This window comes from Ctenocephalides felis, unplaced genomic scaffold (genome assembly GCF_003426905.1).
Source record: "Ctenocephalides felis isolate EL2017-DRISC unplaced genomic scaffold, ASM342690v1 CF-g0.4_SCAFFOLD_01886, whole genome shotgun sequence".
In the NCBI taxonomy this organism is placed as follows: Eukaryota; Metazoa; Arthropoda; class Insecta; order Siphonaptera; family Pulicidae; genus Ctenocephalides; species Ctenocephalides felis.
The window spans coordinates 39,544,621-39,560,277 of NW_020538040.1; the positions used below are offsets into that span (position 1 = coordinate 39,544,621).

At 27.4% G+C, this 15,657-nt stretch overlaps 1 protein-coding gene and 3 non-coding genes across 5 annotated transcripts in view; 3 read left to right on the plus strand and 1 right to left on the minus strand.

Moving 5' to 3' along the window:
- Window positions 1–15,657, minus strand: part of LOC113376748 (nuclear receptor subfamily 2 group E member 1-like) — a 352,594-nt gene that overhangs the window by 265,237 nt on the left and 71,700 nt on the right. The window lies entirely within an intron of this gene.
- On the plus strand, window positions 11,652–11,723 carry Trnae-uuc. The gene has a single exon. It is a non-coding gene; the product is annotated as a tRNA-Glu (tRNA).
- Trnae-uuc lies at window positions 12,463–12,534 on the plus strand. Its single transcript has one exon. It is a non-coding gene; the product is annotated as a tRNA-Glu (tRNA).
- Window positions 12,761–12,832, plus strand: Trnae-uuc. The gene has a single exon. It is a non-coding gene; the product is annotated as a tRNA-Glu (tRNA).

The following is a 15,657-nucleotide window of genomic DNA, read 5'->3' on the forward strand; positions in this document are numbered from 1 at the left end:
ATTAGCTGACCACTCGATGGAGTGGCAGCTATTGAAACTTTTAAAATTCAGCCATTTTTTATGTGTGTGTGTATGACTGTGTGTGAGTATGTTTTACTGTGTGAGTGTTTTAAACATAAGCACAATAGCTCATAGAATTTTGTAAATTCTGATTGCTATTAAATAAAGTATAAAAAAAAAAAAAAAAAAAAAAATGAAATATACGCATGTCAAACTATCCTGATCGACCATAGCTGTAATTGAAACTTTATTTTTTTTGCTAAATATTGTTATGTGATTTTTGTAACACTATTCTTTTTTTTTCAAGTCTAATATAACACATGCGATTGTATATAAAATCAATTGTAACAGAATATCTAATTTATGAAATGTTATAGCCCAGAATTAAACCTCTATGTTACACCCTTAAAGTGTAAACTACATTATATAATGAATTACATATGTTTTTAATTGAAACTGAATTGAAAGAAAATATACCATTTAGATCTAATTAAAACTACTATTAGAGAAAAGTTACATTTTCATTGAAAAATACAAGAATTTTGCCTTTGATCTCTTTAACTTAAACACTATCTTTTGCACATTTTCAGCAGCGATAAATCAAAGGTTTTTTTCGAATATTATTTAAAAGTATATTATATAGTTTGCAAAGATATAGATTTTCCATAATTATATCCAATGTAAATTTTATTGTATTCTAACAATTAATATTTTACTCCAACTTGGAATTAGTGTAATTTCTCCACAGCATATATAGAGATCAACCCATGCCGGTACAATAAACTCTGAATTTATAATTGCAATTTATTTTTGCAGTAGATAGACTCGTAATCAGAAGTAGAACATTGTAATAATAAATAGGAAGAACATATATGATTCAACTGTCTAGACCCACCCATTTCCTTTTATGCTCTATTACTGGATCAACCGATGGTTATCTGGGGCTATGAATGAGATTTCTCAAAGAATAAGAAAGATATGAATGAACTGGTTTAACAATAGCAATATAACGTAGTCTTACGAATATTACTTCCTCAATTAAAACAATGAATTGACTAATTAGACGTCTTATGGACATGGAGAGAAATAAGGCGGCGAAGTAAAAGATCTGCTCGAAGAAAGGATAAGGAGGTTTGTGGATGAAGATAAGATTAAACGTTGCAGATGTTATCAAGTTGTTATTATTTCTGAACTACTTATTTTTGTTTCTACTACGTCCATGGTATTTTTGTTTAGTTAAAATATCGGTTCTACTAATGAAGTGAGAGTGGCACTATTTAATTTTTAGAAAAAAAATCATCAGCTCTAATAGATTACCTATTGTAACCACAAAAAAATATAAAGTGTATGACCAAGTTTTTTTTAATTTTTAAAAGCAATCAGAATTTAACTTTCTTAAACGACGTGACTTTTACAGATAGCAACCCAAACGGTTTCCCTATCTCTATGCGATTGATTCATTAGCACAATTCCTGTAATACTGATGATTTTTTTTATTAATTCAGCATTGCCGGACAAAAGCTATTTTTACTTGAAAACATATTGCTATCTAATATTGTATAATTTATTGTATAATTTATTTATTTATATGTAAATTCTGTCGTCGGAAAAATTGCACGTGACGAGAAATAGATCAAATGTAATTTCCAGTCAGTCGGAGAATTTACTGAGAGAAAAGCATCTTGTACTAAGCATTTTAATACTCCAGTAAAAATTCTAGCAGACTCTTCCCATTACGTTTAAATAAGAATTCTTTGAGTTAGATTAAATTAATTATATTTAAAATAGAACAGAAGACTTATATTTTACTTTATATTTAAAAAATTATTTACTAGTCTTCTGCAAACGTCGATGTATTTCTAAATATTTCATGTAACTTTTATGTAATAAACGTAAATTACAAGTTATTGTGTAAATTGTATTTAATTGGGACATAAATCCTACAACCCAGAACCACCAGATTTAAACTTTTTAACAATATATATATATATATATATATATATATATATATATATATATATATTGATTAATAGATGTTGCACACATATTACATAACTCCCATAACACAACCATTTGTGTAGATGAATCGCATCTGTATAATATCTTATTTTAGTGAACAATACGTCATTAATTTCCATTCAAACTATTAAAAATAGATTAATGTTGCATATTTAAATAATATATACATGCAGTTAAAGAAATATAATATGTATTAATAGAGGGCCTCTCAAAGATTTTCAAAAATTTAAATTCATAGCTCAAAAAAAAGGCTACATTCTTAGAATCTTATGGCAATAGTGGTATTTTTACTGTGGTCCTAGAAATGTTTTTCACGGTTGCGGTTCCAAGTTCAAATCAACAAAATTAATGAAAATTACCACAATAACCGAATAACGGTTATAGTCTGAGCAAAGCTCTAGGTTGCACTTAAAAGCTCATAATTTCCAAACAACGTTAGATAATTTAATTTTTAATTTTTTACGTCAAGGTCTGGGACACCCTGTATATGAAAATGATCAAATGCTGTAAGAACTCGTAAAACATGTGATCAGTGCTATAAACAAAATAAATTATTCAATTAGAAAATAATTATTTATAAAATAAAAATGAATATTATATAAATAAAACTTCAGTAAATAGGATCTTTTAGAGAAATATATAACAAGTTGAAGCATGAAAATTGCATCGAATATATAAATCTGTTTGAATGTTGAGGAATACAAATCTATTTAAGTATTATTGAAGTATATAATCTCAGCATATATCTGCTGAGAATTGTTTGCTAAGTGCGAGAAAAGTATGATTACATATTTATTATAAGATTTATATTGTACAGTAATTTCGATCTTGCAGATTGTGAATAATATCTATAATCTATCTATACGTTAGTAGCAGAAATAGTAAAATATGAGATTAGATATTAATTTAAATCTTCAGTATTTTCTGTAAGTAGAAACTTATATAGGTAATAATCTGAGCTTCAGCTGCTAATAGGGCTTTGATAATAGATTAAGTTGAACAATAGAAAAAGCTTATAGAACACGCAGTTTTGATCGCGTAAAATATTTTTTGATCTTATATAGATTTTTTGATCATATGAAATAAATACACAAATTGAATGAAAGTACAAAAAAATTGAATCGTAAGGTCCAAAGTAGAGGAAAATGGTGTATAACCACCTTGATTCTTAGGACGTTGCTATCGGGAGCTACATGCCAATGTTTGAAAATCCATAACGAAAGTAATTTTTTTGTGGTTAGTTTTTTTTGGTTATGAGCACTATTGTTTAGTTTACAAAACCTTAATATAATTTCATAGTATTCGTTATTTAATTCTTTTATAAGATGTATTATTAATTTTAAGTTAGATAGAACCATTTTTTAATAAAACTTCTTTAAAAGCTTACACGAGGCTGGGGTAAAAAGAACAAACTGAACCTTTATACTCGTAAAGGTATAAACAATAACAAATAGTAAATAAAAAAGTAAATTTAGTTAAAAAAAGCAATTTTACGAGAGATAAATCAAATAAATAATTATTTGAACTCTGCTGATGAATATTTTTAATGAAATACCAGATCAAGGTTATACATAGTGTTATCTGTCTAAAAAATGTATCAATGAAATTTATATTTTGCTTTGCTTGAATAATGTAGCTATTATTTTGCAAAATTCCTTTAAAATTAAAAATAAGACATTTCACTTGTTTGCCCTGGCCGTTTTACCCCGCCTATAAAGACCAAGTGACATTTAAAAAAAAACAGCAAAAAACATTTCCACAATGATAAATTAGCTAGTTGGTAGTTTAACTGAACATAGTCACTTAGTTGTTTGTTTGATATGTGTTAATTGTTGTGATATAATTTGTTTGGTTTTCACAATATAATTGCTTAAAGTCTAACTGGACCATTGTGCTCCGCCCTACCCTATTGAAAAAAAATGAAATTGAATGCTACTCATTAAAACAAATCTACTTTCAGTGGGTTGGAGTACGAATAGATGAGGTGAGCTTTTCCTATAATTTTACTTATTTTTAGATCAACTATATGATAGAACAAAAAAAAATTATTGAACCTTCGCCCAAGGTTGACCTCCACTGGTCTAGTTATTTTAATGAAACTATTACGAACACATTCTCCTTCGTATATTACATACGAAATAGCAAATCTGTTGTAGGGAGACAATTCTCGTTTGCATAATTCGTCAAAGCACGTACGCCGCACGGTATATTTTGTCATAAAGAACGCCTCTATGTCTATAATTCACAATAGCATACCTTAGCTGATGGATTTTCATTCGGCTTTTATGTAGGGACTATTATATAACTGAAAATAACTTTAAGAACTCTGTTACACCTACGATTTCCTTAAGCTGGGACCACATTATTAATAGATTCGGATCGAGTCATCATTGCTCTACTTTGTAATAGATGATATGTCTGGTACACGATCATTGTAATGAAGCAGATTAAAAGTTAATTCGAAATAAAAATTACTAAATTGTGATTTATTATCATGTAGTATGTGTTATCTAGTACTGTGTAAAAAATCATGATAAAAAGTATAAATTAATACAGCATTTTTTTTTAAATATAATAATTTCAAATACAAAATCGTATATACTCACTTTCAGTAAACAAAATACTAGATGGAAAGCCTTAAAGCAATTAGCACTTTTTATAATTAAACAACTTTTTTATGCCTATAATATTTTAAGGTGTTCGATTTGACTATGCGAACTATCACTATGCGAAGTTTCATCCTAGAAGAGTAAATCTGAGGTTCTCCTTGTGAGTTTTAATAATTTTTTAAATTGTCATCATTATTCCATACTTTAATGAATTTTTATATTTACACCATTTTTTGTAGGCTTATAATATTTTGGTGTGTTTATCAACCCCATGAACTCTATAATCATAGAAGATTTTATCAGAAACGTCAAAAAAGAACAATAATTACGAAGAAGCTACCCAGCCAATCATTACTAAAACTAATTAGCACAATTCCCAACTAATTCCTTTCGAAGGGTGTTTAAACTTTGAGAATACTGTTTTTGGCACTTTTCTACTAGTTCTTTCGACTCGGATGCCGCCGCATTCCGGAATGCGCGAGTGGAAAAGGTTAAAAAAACGTCTTGGCATATAGTTTCTCAAATCTAATCAGCCAAATCAAGTTTCATCGAATAGCTTTCAAATTTTGAATATTGATTAAGCCGTTTTCGAAAAAGCATCAACGAAAAATGAAACTTTGGCGCACATACACACACATACTTTCCAACGTTGGCGTCAAACAATTCAAAACGATTGGTATCAAATGATTTCAAAAGTCGTGAACATCGAAAACAAATTCATTTTCAATTTTTTTGCGATTACTATAATTTACCCTATGAGAAGTTAATAAAACTAGAAAATCAGATTTTCCAGCAATAACAGGAACTTCGCCTTCGGAAAATTAGTTAATGAGATCAAGAACTGATATAAAAATTTTTGATAGATTTCTAATTAATATTTTGTTTTTTTTTTTTATCAGCAATAACAAGTTTGATATGTTTTTGACTTTTACCAATGGTGGCGCTCTTGTAACCGTAATAATATTTTTCACTTTTTTATATAGCAATGTTCGGAAGAGCTATTTTCACTTGAAATTGGAAACATAAACTTGATTTATATTTTTAAATGAAAATATGTTTCACTATTGCTTGATACCAGATTGGAAACACGTCGGATTTTGAACCCTGTGCCGTCCGGTTGCAAGACCTCCACCAGATAATAAATATTTAGTTACTATTGTTTATTGAAAACATTAATTTCATAGTTGTGTAATTTGATATTCTTATTGTTTTTGATAAGTTATATAATTCAAATTTTTTACATGCAATAAAAATTGTTATTGTGAAGTACAATAACCAATCGTGAATGAGTATTTGTATTGTAAATTCTCTTGTTTTTCTTATCTATGAGCACAAAAAATGTCTACTATTTTGGATTTCCGAAAGCTAGTTAGGGCAGGTAATTAACTAAAAAAGTATTGTACAAATTTGCTGCATCACAAGCAACAATTCAAAATAAGCTAACAATTTATCGAATTTACTAATACAAATCAATTATTAATATTAGATTGGTTTATTTATACCATTGTCATCTAGTCCTGGTCTTATTGACTCGATAGTCCACCGTACTAACTAGCTTGCTCTAGCAAAATGCCTTACAAAACTGTTAATTACATTCCGTCGATTCAAAGGAGAAAATTACTAGATTATGTAATTTTTGATACGCATTCAGAAAACTATAATGCGATCTATCATAATGAGCGAGATCGACTCTCAAAAACAAAAAAATCACGAATCGCCCGATGAAAATTAGAAAGTCCATAATTATAAATCCATTCGTTTTGCTATGGGTTATATGTGCATGGATGTATGTAGATATTCTTCTAAAATGCATTTGACTTGTTTGGACGTCCATATATGAAATGCAGATATTGTAAATCAATGTGCTTATTATTTCTTATGCGATACGTGAACTTTAGAAAACGGTGCTGGATTACTACCTCACTTGAGGCTTCGATTTTGTATCTAATGGAATTGATTGCAGATGTAAATATAGATTTGCCTAGTGGCAAGTTGGTAAAGTAATAGCTTTCGAATAATTGAGGTTGTTTTTGTCTATTTTCAATTACATAAAGTGACATATCAGAAAATGTCCATTGACGATGGAAGTAGTCAGATCATCCCTTTTATTTTTGTACTTTTAAAAATTAAGTATAAAGATATAAAAAACAGTTATAACACGCAGAATAGAAAATGATTTCGAAATTAAATTAAATTTGATAAAAAATAGATATACTTTTACAGATTTGAAATTGGCGGCGTTAAAAACCAGTACTTCTAATAAAACGTATATATATATATATATATATATATATATATATATTTATATATATATATATATATATATTATATATATATATATAATAAAATCTTATATACCATCAAATGTTGCATTTGTTTTTTTATCATTTTCTTTTTAGCTAGGTTTTACAGATAATAACATTTCTTATTTCTTTGAACATAGCCGAAAAAAACTTCATTAAATAGGAATAAATCCTAATTATTTAAATGACATTAAAACAAATAAAATTCTCAATATAATAAACAAATATAATTCACAATGTTTTTCCGAGCAGGTCTACATATAATTTAATTTTTGAAAAAATATATCAACATTTACTCTAACCATTTGAAATAAACTTGAGTAGATGTTTGCTAAATTCGACTAGATGTATATTTTTACCTACTTTTAAACTCATTAAATGACATAGCATATTAAATAATAAAATCATTAATAAATAATATCTTTGTTTTAAATATTTGTTTGCATGTAAAACTGGATTTATAATGATATAATGTTTGCAATATAATGTTTGCAATATAATGTTTGCAAGAAGAACGTTTTACCATCTTCTCAGATATGCAAAACTATATGTTATTGTTACGCGATCTCCGGAATTAATCCAATATTATAGATCAATATATGGCAACACCAAAGGATTGGTAAAGCTAAGTTGCACCACGTTCACAACACTATTTTCGCCATAGAAAAGCAAAAAACATTTGATCATCAGTCTCAATTTAACAACAGTCTAAGTCTCAGTTATTCTAATCTAAGTCTCATTTATATTGTAATTCTGTCTGAATCTCACAAATATATTTTCAATTTATTTTTCATTGTGTGCGTCTTAAAGTACATTTATTTATACTGAAATTATTACTATCTGCAAATTGGCGCAATAAGTTGGTGGCAGCGGAGGGATTCAAACCAACGCTTCCGAAGGAACTAAAGAACTGAATAAAAATAAAATTGATACCAGATTATATATGGAACAAACTAAATATCATGCTAAAAACAAACGTCCTATTTGGATTATAGTTGTACATCGACTTACTGGGTAAGTCGAATAGCTTTTGGATTAATTAAAACACGATAAGAAAGTAGAAAAACCTACTGCAAAAGTAGTCAAACATTGATAATAATTTGGATACCACCAATAAGCAGATAACAATGACTTCTTACTATTACTCTAAATCTGACTCTTACCCCATATCTGACTCCTTGAGTATTTTCCAAAACTTATAAAATGTAAGTTTAATATCGAGTATATGTGACAAGTCGGTGAAGTACGAGTAAGTTGCCAAAAATCGTGATAGACAACATCGTGACAACACATGCACCGCCGTATTCGCATAATAGTCGATCGTGCACATGATCGAAATAAAAAACATAAGCCGTTGTTCGAAATAATATCATGAAATGCCCCAATGACAATAAATCCATTTAGACACATGTAAATGTCAAACTGCCCACACAGGCGCTAATATATGAGCGATTGTCTAGCTTTTATAATTTTTAGACATTTACGATTAAATTGAGATGCTGGAATGACCAAAATTCCATGGATATTGATATACTTATGAAATAAATGGTTGAACGCTGCTGACACAAATTTCAAACTATTACAACTGGTTCAGTGGATTAGGAGGGCAGACATATAAAGCATAAAATATTCAGTTAATATATATATATATTGAAACTTTTGTTCAAAGTTAAAATAAATTATTTGGAAATAAAATATGATATTTTATTAAAATTGTGCAGTACAAACTTAAAATTGTCGAGAATAAAATGTGTCACCATCCATATAAAAAGTATACAGAAATAAGTATAATAATATAATAACACTAAAAGGCCCCATTATGTATACAATCTTACAAAACACACCAAACAATTAAATACTACAATAAATATAAAGGTAATATTAGATTAGAAAATCATGTAAATTGAGAATGAACTTAACATTCCAGGCCCCACATGTAAAAAAATATGTGAAAATAGAGCCTTTTTTCTATATATATTTATTGAAGTATAGTTGTAATAATTTTGATAATTTTACATAAATATTAAACGTATTATGCGTTTGGTTAAAATTTCATTGTCTTACTTGGCAGAAATATATGAAGTAATATTTATACATGCCTCTTTTAATACATGATCGTGGATTATAAATAAACCAAAAGAAATTATTTAATTCAAATTAAATATAAATTTATTTTTTGCTATACATATACATATTATGATAATATAAATATGTTATTATACTAATCTCTAATAAAAAAAAGATCTTGTAATAAAATACAAGCAGTTAAAATGAAATATTTGCTCAGCAAATTAATTTTAAACTGTCTATAGAAGTAATTTACGATTTTACTTATATTCGTATGAAAGTGAAATAAATAGAATTTTAAATTACAATTATAATATAAAATTTAACAAATACAAAGATTTAATTTTCATTTTATAAGATTTAATTATGTGTAGCGACAAAAAATTAGTTGTCTGAACTCTTCCTATATTTGTCACAGACAAAATTCCTCAAACTATCGAATATTTATTATTAAATTTAAAGAACTCAACTTTTCTTTTTATGTGCATGTGAAACAAAGTAAGTAAGAACATATCATGCTTTTGAAAGGTAATATTAACTGTACATATGCTATGTCAATTTACCCATATTTTGAAATAAGTATTTTTACCCTTAATATAACAAATTAAATCATTTTTATATTTTACAGTTAATAGAGTGATATGATGGACAACTGATATCGAACAGTTCAACCTAAATCCCTCAATTCGGAAAAAATAATCAGTTTTACATGATAAATTAGAGATTAAGCAAATACAAGTTAAATTTAATATGAAAGAGTAGACAGAACCTGCATACGTTTGAACCGATCAGTTTTACAAGTATCAAACATCTCAAAGAATATATTGTAGTTAACTAAAATATTTTAAGTTATTTCTTAATTTTATTAGAAACATCCAAGACAATTTCGGTGAGCTCATTTATATAATTTATGGTTAGCATCGAGCCCATCCTCCATGATATATTACATTCAATATTCCATATATATCTGTTGTTATTGATATGTTAAAGAATTTAAGAACCGATATTGCCCAGACAGATTCTTTTTCTTGTGCATTTGATATGTTAACAGATTGAATTTCTTGCGGAAATCGTATCTGATATCACGCAGTGCCATCTCAACAAGTTGGCTCCAATACTCTACATTTTTAAATTCGATCGTTCATGAAGGGAACAATCATAAATTATTACGAATCGATAAAATCTCAAAAATGTATACATTGTTTTGTAATACATATATTATTTCTGTACATGTAACATTCTAAAAGTCACTAAATCATTCCGTTGATATAGCAATCGACGTATGCGTTGGTCCAACAACAGACGCGTTCTTTGTCCTTTCGACATGTAATTATGTCGACTGAAATAATAATTTCATTATCATACACTGACATACTGCCCATTTAATAGATATTTAACCATTCTCTTAAATCTATTGTATAACGAGAGAAAAGAATCAGACACAGTAACCAATCGAAAGTATATTCAATAAAGCACATTTAGATTGAACGTTCATTTAACCCTAAATTTTTACTTCCTTACTTATGTAAGTAATCAGACCTAAACCATTTCATTTAATTACATTTTATTATTTACTCATTCATATGAATACACGTATCCCCCACTTTACACGGATAATAGAGACCATATGGAAAACCGTGCTAAACGAAAATTACTACAAAAATAGCCACTTCCATCAGATTTTTATTATGATGAATAACAAACACATTGAACGAAAAATTAATGTAGATATATTCAATATTAAACACTTTCAATGATGTGTTAACAAATGTAAAAAAACCTATTTTAAATTATAGGTAAAAATTAAAATTAGAAATTTATTTAAGTTTGACAAAGTTCAGAAACAATGATGCTCTCTGTTTTAGTTTTTCAAACGAATTATCTTTCATCTTATATACACACTTCCATCATAGAAAAATACTACTAGAAATTCGTGTTTATAATTTGGTGTAAATGCAAAATTAATAATTTTCAAAAACCGTGTAAGACCAGAAACGAGTAAAACGGGGTGTATATGTTGTTGTGCATCCCTGCTATAATTCAATAATTAATTTAATATTACGTTGGACATCAATGAATTCTAGTACATTCTGTCGCAAGACTATTAAACTTCATTGTAATATTATATTTCATTCCCAGTAATTTGCTCATACAAATGCATTTAGTTAATTCAGCATTATTTTACACGTAAACAATCCTTCTGGAAAGATCTTTGTAATTATGTTTAACTAAGCATTTTAGTTTAATTCAAATGATTAAAACATTAAAACAGAGCAGTCTGATGTCGGCCGCCGAACCGGCAACATTTTCAAATGTAACCTCCAAAATATAAAAGTTTAAATATCATCTTTTCAATCATTTGCTAGTCTTCTGTGAACGTCAATGTAATTTTAAATATTTTATGTAATAAACGTAAATAGCAAATCATGTGTAAAATGTGTTTATTTGTGATATCTCTAACATACAACCAAGCGACAAAATTTTATTTTTCTAACAATGTATAACACCAAGTGATTCTTGTGAAATGGTAAAGACAATAAGCCTATGAGGTTATAAAATTAATTTTAATAATATATTTAATAAGTTTTAATTATAAACATTAATTAATTAATTAAATTGCAAGTAATACCGTGTTATTCTATCCCCTAACAACTCCCATATGGTCTAGTGGCTAGGATACCTGGCTTTCACCCAGGAGGCTCGGGTTCGATTCCCGGTATGGGAAATATTTTTTTCTTTTTAATACTTATAATTACTAGTATTTTCTCATTCATAATTAATGATTTATATTATTATTTGAAAATGAATATATTAAGTTGTTAAATACAAAAACAAATTTTTGTATTTTGGAGGTATAATTTGATAGAAACAAAATTTTCATTCTATATCTCTCATATTTAAGTTGAATAGTTTATGTTTTTATAAGATTCGTAAGAATTAACTTAGGGGGCGTCCATTAATGACGTGAGGTTTTTAGGGGAGGGAGGTTTGACAAAAAAAAATCACGAAATATCACGTGGGGGAGGAAAGAGCATAGAAAGATATCACGTGTATTTATTTTTTAACTAATTTAAAAAAAAAAAATCAAACATTTTCAAAAAAAAATCAAAAATGTTACAGTTCTATCACGTAACTAAAAGTACACGTGATGTTTGGTGAGGGAGGGGTGTAATTTTGAATATCACCATGAATCACCATGTATCACCATTGGGAGGAGGGGTCCAAAAATCATTAAAAACTTGCTCACGTGATTAATGGACGACCCCTTACGTGTTTCGTTATAAAAATTCAAAATTACCTATTAATTTTTTATTTAATTTAATAAAACTTGGTATGGTGATATGCACCATCAATTGGTGCCCAAACTGATCCCTGTGAAATATTAAAAGCTTGTAAAAATTGGTTCAATAATAATTAATTAATTAAATTTTAATTAATTCCGTGTTAATCATTTTCTTATCAACTCCCATATGGTCTAGTGGCTAGGATACCTGGCTTTCACCCAGGAGGCTCGGGTTCGATTCCCGGTATGGGAAATATTTTTCCTTTTTTAAAACCTAGTAGTATTTAATCAAAGCAAACATTTTAGCCAACAAGCTAATTAATTTAATAAAAATTTAAAATTACCTATTTATTTTGATAATGATGATACAATTGGTGCCTAAACTAATTCCCGTAAAATATTAAAAAATTATAAAAATTTGTTCAATAATTAAAATTAATCAATAAAATTTTAGTGTTATATTTCCATCTATAATTAACTCCCATATGGTCTAGTGGCTAGGATACCTGGCTTTCACCCAGGAGGCTCGGGTTCGATTCCCGGTATGGGAAATATTTTTTCTTTTTAATTGTTATAATTACTAGTATTTTCTCATTATTAGTATTTTTCACACAAATTTTAACCTTATGATCACATATATTTATATTTTTAGTAAAACAAAAAGCTGCATATAGATATAAAATTTCATATTTTCCCTTTAAAATATGAGAAAAAAATGACGAATTTCACTCCCTCATTAAAAAAATAATGAATTACATCTTGTTTTCAATTGAAAGCAATTAATTAAGTTATATACTTTAAATAAAATAGGAAATAGTCCATCAGAGACCAATTTATCGGAATTTTCATAAAAAATTTCTATATCCATTTTTCATAAAAATGACCATCTATTTTTACAAAATTTTGGTTTCTGTAAACTGAAAAATATAATCACGTCGAAGAAAAAGTTTATTTACATAAATATTGCTTGAAAATTTGAAAAAAAAAAATTAAATTACGTTCTTAAAACCCACGTCTTAGAAAAAAGAATATCAATATTAAACCTTACAAATATTTAAACTATATATTATTGGCATTAAGCGTGTTACTGAATCTTACAAACAATGACTAATTATAAGATAACTATTTATAAGTTTATACAATTGCATCTTAGATATTTATAAACAAAATGTTTTACATGGAGTTTTCAACCAGTAATTATGTCTATTCATAACATTTAAAAAATAGCGATAATACTGAAATAAAAAACAAATATATAATTATAAAAAATGTAAAAATCATTTGAACAAATTCATACAAATAATATTTGCAATTTCAAATTCCTTACTGATTGCGAATCCATTTTAATTCAAGTACATTGTAGCAACACATTAGCAAGCTTAAAAAGTTGTGGAGTTTAAAGCGCTATAAAATTCAATAAAAGCTCCAATAAAAATTTTAATATTATTTAATAGGCATATAAGAAATCACTGAGCAATGGTATAAGTTATAAATGCGAATTTATAATCGAAAAGTGTTGTCCTTCGGAATCAGCTCGATAATTAAAACACGATCTGGAGAAAATGGCATATGGGGAAACACTTTTATAACTTCATAAGTTGTTCCATTATCCAGTTCAACAATGATAACTCAATAAAGTACTGGATGCCGGGTATCAAATGGAATATAAATTACACCGAAATATTCGCCTTATCTTTGCGCTCTCGCTGCATTGCTTAATTAAAAAATTATAAAAGTGTAAAGAGTAATCCCCGACGTCAGGAATGCTAAGATCGACTTAATATCGAATAAATTGCCACGACAAGAATGCAGAGATTAAGTGTTATAAAAATACCTAGTAATTCAGAAACAACTGTAATTGATTTAACATTGTGGATTTACTTTTACCTACCTACTTTTTCTTAATTCATTTATTTAGTAAGTAGGTAATAAGTAATATAGACATTTTCGAATATCCTTGCTCCCAAGGGCTCAAATGGTTCCAAATTGATAAACAATTCTCTTAAAGTTCTTAAAGTTCTCTCAATATTAACTTTTAGATATGCGCAATTCAATCAAACTTTGTATGGAAATAGCATGAAAAAATTTTGAAAATTAAAAAAAAAATTAGGTATAACTTAGCAACAAATGAATTAAAAGTGAAAATTTGTGTCATTTTTTAAAGAAAATCCGACGCTCTGCAAAATGTTTGAAAATTTTTTCATGCTATTTCCATACGAAACTTTTGAATTGCGCACTATCTAAAAGACAATATTAAGAGCTAAAACCTCGGAGAATTGCTTTTTCAATCAATTGGAACCATTTGAGCCCTTGGGAGCAAGGAAATTCGAAAATGTCCATGTTAAGACCATCCTAGTGTACATATATTGTTATGCACCACTGCTATATTTTAATAAATAATTTATCAGTACATTGGGCTTCAATAAACTTCTGGTAAATTCTGTCGTCTGAAATGTTACACGTAATTTACGTAGATCAAGTTTATCTTCACAGATCGTTCTGTAATGTACTAACACTTGCATATATTAGCTAAATCAGCATTTTTATACTTGAAAGAACTTACTGGAAGCATTTCTGAATTACGTTTAACTAAGCATTTTTAGTTAGTTTAAAATAATAAAATAAAAAATACGACAGTTTGTTGTCGACTATGGAGCCGAAAAGATCATTCAAATCTAGTCTTTAAAACTTATTCACTAGTCTTCTGGAAACGTTGATGTGATTCTGAATTTTTATATGGATTTTTATGTTTAAATAAAAGTAATTACAAGTTAGTGTGTAAAAAGTTCTTGATTGTGACAAAAATGTTTCTAACATAATATTGCTTTTCTGCAGAAATAATTTTATTGTTATTTATCTGACCAAAAAATCTTCCTTTTCTAAAAATATTTTTATTTAGAATTGAATTCATAAATATTTACTATGCTTCGGGTATATCAGATTTTTTTATATAGTTATATACAATTTGAATTGTTTAAAAATTGAAAAAAAACAGTTTTTACCATTAATACTATATTTATAATAAAACACTCACCAAAGACCAAATTAGTATTTAATGCATTTACTAGAAAATTATAATTGTAAATACCTCTTACTGATACGAGGACATAGAAAGATTAAAATTAGTAATACATTGTGATATCGCAAATTTACAAGGTTACACATATTTTTAAATATATGTTTAATTAAAGAAAAAAGTTTCGAAGAAAAAAAAGTAAAATCTTTCACTTTTCAATTAAATCATAATATAACCCATAAAGTGACCATAAAATACCATTTACAAAATTTTATAATTTAACAATATAATCCTTATTACTACAAATAAATAAAATAAAAATTGCAATTACATATTCTACAAATTTCTCCAGTAGCTCAA